The following is a 4,774-nucleotide window of genomic DNA, read 5'->3' on the forward strand; positions in this document are numbered from 1 at the left end:
TATCTATTTCACACTTACTTTCTTCAATAAGTCTTTTGTATAACAATTCGTATCAGTGTTTTGTTAAAAATTAATTTTAACATGTTACTGCTGATGTTCACCATTGTGCCAGAAAGAATCAATTATCCACTCTCTCTGGATATTGAATATGTCACCTGGTTTTATCTATCAACTTTTGTTATTTTATATTACTATGATACTTTTCACAGTATTTTGTTGTCCCTGTGTTATGTCTTATGATAACATTGTTGTTACTTCTGTGTTTATGCTGGTTTATTATTATTATAATCATTATATTATAATAATCATAATAACAATAATATTAGTCATCTTTGAGATTAGTCAGCTCAGATTTGGGCCATTGAACTGGGCCGATATTGGAAGAAAACCAGCATGTGACTCAAGTATGGGCTGCATTTATTTTGTTATCTGGGGATGAAGTGGGTCTATAGAGCTGCTGTGCAACTAAAAATTAAAATTACATTGAAATAAATGAAAGTGAGCTTTGAATTGAATGAAGCATGAGAGCATTATTTGTGAACAGTGCCAAAATGTATAGTATAAATAATGTTTAACGTGTCTGCAGTTGACAATAAGAACTTTAAAAGACATTCACAATGACCACATTTAAACTTTTTTTAAGTTGTTTTTTAACCTTCTAGAGAGGTGCTGTGGATGTCAACATTTTACATTCAAGATGTCAGAAAAACATTTATTCTGACTCTTGAGGGGATGTCTTTCTAATGTGTGACAAAGACATTCAAAACATGTGTTTTGGACGTTTCTTTGCTCAGTGGGAAAACGGGGCCTACTCCTAGAGCCAGACCTGGAAGGGGAGCTCACCGGCAATCATCTGGTGAGCTGGCTTTGACCTATGCCGCCACCCTGTGAGCACAAAGCTCAAAGGCATGGACCTAGGCATGCTGACTCCAGGCATCACAGACTGGTTCTAGGGATGTGGAGTGTCACCTCTCTGGCGGAGAAAGAACCTAAGCTGGAGTGAGAGGTGGACCGGTACAAAATAATTAAAGTTGGGGTCACTTTTACGCATAGCATGGGCTCTGGAACCAAACTCCTGGAACAGGATTGGACTCTCTCTTTTTCTAGAGTTACCCAGTGTTACAGGCACCAGATGGGTGTGGGGATACTCACAAGCCCCTGGCTGAGTGCTGCTGTATGTGAGTTCAGTCAGTGGAATGGGAAGGTCCCCTCCCTGTGACTCTGAGTTGCTGAAAGGAAAGCTCTGGCAGTGGCCCCTATCGATGAGGTCTTCAACTCCCACATCCCCAACTTCCTACGAAAGTGTGGGGTCTCACTGGGCCATGTTCAAAGCCTCAATTGCAGAGGCAGGTAGGAGCTGTGATCAGAAGGTCAGAAGGTCAACCTTTAAGGGTTGGCCCCGTTTATTCCAGTGTGCTCGGAAGGAGCGTCTGACTGGATTTCAGGAGGAGCAATTCAGATTTCAGCCTGGCCATGGAACAGTGGACCAGCGGACCAGCTCCTTATGCTTGCAGGAATGCTGAGGGGGTTTTGTTGACTTAGAGCTTACGACTGTGTTCCCTGGTGACCTTGCTAGGAGTACTGGTGTATGGAGTAAGGAGTATGGAGTCCCAGGGCCGTTGCTACAACCCACCTGGTCTTTGTATAACCAAAACTTCAGTGGGTGTTTCCCCTTGTGTCCTGTGTTTATGCAAAAAATACTGCATGGATCTTTTTAAGTAATTCCAAATTAGCCAATATTGAGTATATCACATGAGACTTTTATAGTTGGACTAACTCAATTTCTTTAGTTCCACTTTGTACTCTCTAAAAGCTCAATTAAGGTGAACCAACCTAATTTTAATTAGTTTTGGTGACACTAAGTGGCCAAATGACTTAATTTAAGATATTCTAACTTCTTCATTTTATTCCATTCTACTCAGTAATGTCCATGCAAATTGTTACTTTCATATTTTAGTAGTAATTTATTTCACTTAAGTCAGAGTAAATTTTGCACAGCATTTCCAGTTTTGTGGTCAACCTGTTTGTTGTAAAACCAATGTCAACTGTTGTTTCTTTTACTGTGAACAATCTGTGTACAAAATACTTAATTGCCAGTATTGGGTCCACCTAGCTAAAAGCTAGTTAGGTGTACCTAATAAACCGACAACTGTATGTTGCACACAAAGCAAACACACAAACAAACTAACCAGTGCAACATATTCTGTTGAGTTTTTTAGTACAGCAGTTCAGTGAGTTGTGTCCATATATTAGATCTGGTTTTGTTTGGTGACACCCTTGGAGGTCACATTTCACACGCTGACCCACACTGGCTGGCCAGTAAGGTCTGTGGGGGGAAGGGTCGTCCCCAGGTGTGAACAGTGAGGAACTGTGGAGTGTGAGTTCCTTTGTCCAGCGCTTTCCACCACCATCATCATCAAAACACCACATGAGGGAATATGTTTATGAAGAATGGTTCATCCTCCAGTAGAGTTCATAGACTTGGAGCAGTGAAGCTGCTCTGGCAGCACTTGGTGGACCAACACCTTACTAAGACACTTTATGTTGGATTTTCCTTCAACCCATTAAGACCGGATGCAATGTACACGTTTCTCCCTTTAAGATTGAGTGTGGCATCTGCGTGCTTCTCCTAAGTAGTTTATGATAACATCCTTTTTAAGATATGTGAACAATCCATTGCCTTGTGATCGAAATTCAAATCATGTAGTTTGCCATCTCAGTTTTCCGGCAATAAAGTTTTTAAAGTTGCAGTTCAGACAATGGCTGACGACCTGAGCAAGACCAGATTATAGCAGTTACCTGGATGAAAACAACCACAAAAGACTCAGACATTGACTTCAACCTGTTAAGGCTGAAAAAACATGTCACAACTTACTTCAAACTGTGCAAAGAATGTCATCAAAATGTTGCCTCGAGCACATTCATGCTGGTAATTTAGTGCTGGATGTAATCTTTACTGACAAGAGGCAAAGTAACATTCCCTTCGTCTTCTCCGTGTTAATGTTAGTCCGTGTACAAAGTGCATGGTGTGCAGCAGTCTGTTGATTTATGAAGAAAAGGGACAGAGTTCCAATGCTATTTGGACCCTTGGTCCAAATAGCATTGGACCCTTCTTCAAAACTAAACCACCTAGTATCCACGGCAAGAGCCCAGAGTATGTGTGCCAATATCAGCTAATCACCCACCAGCATCACACATGGGCAGCCTCATTGGCTTGAATGTAGCAGCTTCTAGCAGCATGCATGGCCGCTCTTCACACAGCACCAACAGCATGGCACTCTCCTGGCCTGACACTTCTACTACAGCAGCGGTCTGCGTACAACACCACCCCCTGAGCTGCAGCCAATGGAAATTCAGAACACACTGAGCACATCCTGCATGCGGCACACACTGCTGAGACTTTAACCCTCAGTAGAGAACCATGTAATGTAGATTGGTGGGCACATCAGTGTGGGAGCAGCAGGGTGTGAAGAGGGCGAGCTGGTGTTCACACAGGGAGCAGACATGAGAAGAACCAGGTTGATAGCATGTGCAGGTTGCAGCATTCATGTGTTAGAACAGCACCACAAGACAAAGTACACTCTCATATAACAATAATTCTTTCTGTACTGACCCAGGAACAGATAAATGAGACTCATGTGTTTTTATAGAATCCTAGTCTGCCCTGTGGCTGTAGGGATGCCACAGTCAACTCATCAGTCCACCAATAAAATATCTCGGCAACAGTTGGCTGGATTGTCATGAAATGTCATACAGACATTGATGGTCCGCAGAGGATACTGATCTGTGATCCCCTGACTTATCCTCTAGCGAACGATGCTATATGTACATAACTATTTATTAGGGTACAGGAACTGCCACAAACTTTTCTATATACATTCATGTTCTCCTCAAGATGAGATGTAATGAGTCTGGTGATTCTCTGATTTGAGTCCTTTGGTTTATGACAAATTACCTGCAAAGCCTCAGCTGTACTCCCATCAGCCTCAAGTCTACAGTGTTATACTGCTAACTAGAAAATTCCAGGAATATTAATAGATGGCTCCGCCCCGAGGCACTCCTCTCCAGCTGAGCACCCGTGGCACTGATAAGAGTTTTGGTTGCATCAAATTTGGATGAAATGATGCCAGTTCATTACAGTAAAAGAATATGGTCCAGCAGCTAAAAATCCTTCTATACACACTACACTACTACAGTAATTGTATTTGCTTCGAATGACATTAAATTCATTTTAACAAGCAGTAAAAATCACATATAATTTTTTTCATTGTATTAACAATTTGTAACAAAACACAAAACACACAGACACAAAACTGGTTTAAGTTTAAACATTACTTACACAGTGTTTATAATATATTCTTAAATCCAGTGAAGCAGTTCTGATGGTTCCAAAGGTTTTATGAAGATATTCTGAAGGTATCAATGTTTGAACTTTTGTCAATATTGACATGTTATATGTCGTTAGATTGGTTAGAGTCTCCAGAATTCAATTATTCAGTTCATTTTGCACTTACCATAAGCACATAGATATGATTTATTAATATCTGACATAAACATAAATTATAGATATACCTTGCTAATCAAGCTAGCTAGTTGCATTAGCTGATAACTTAGTGTTTGCTAAACTAATGGTAAATGCGCCCACTGGGGCTGGTGGTCTGTGTTAGGTATAGACACATGAGTCAAAGCCCACTAAAAAGGTATACGTTTATCCAACGTTCAATTAACACTGCTATGTTCACAGCTATACTGCCAATTGCCAGCCCCCCCCCCC

The sequence above is a fragment of the Seriola lalandi genome, unplaced genomic scaffold, assembly GCF_002814215.2.
Source record: "Seriola lalandi dorsalis isolate HSWRI2012SDOR001 ecotype SW California unplaced genomic scaffold, Sedor1 jcf7180002054885, whole genome shotgun sequence".
Classification (NCBI taxonomy): Eukaryota; Metazoa; Chordata; class Actinopteri; order Carangiformes; family Carangidae; genus Seriola; species Seriola lalandi.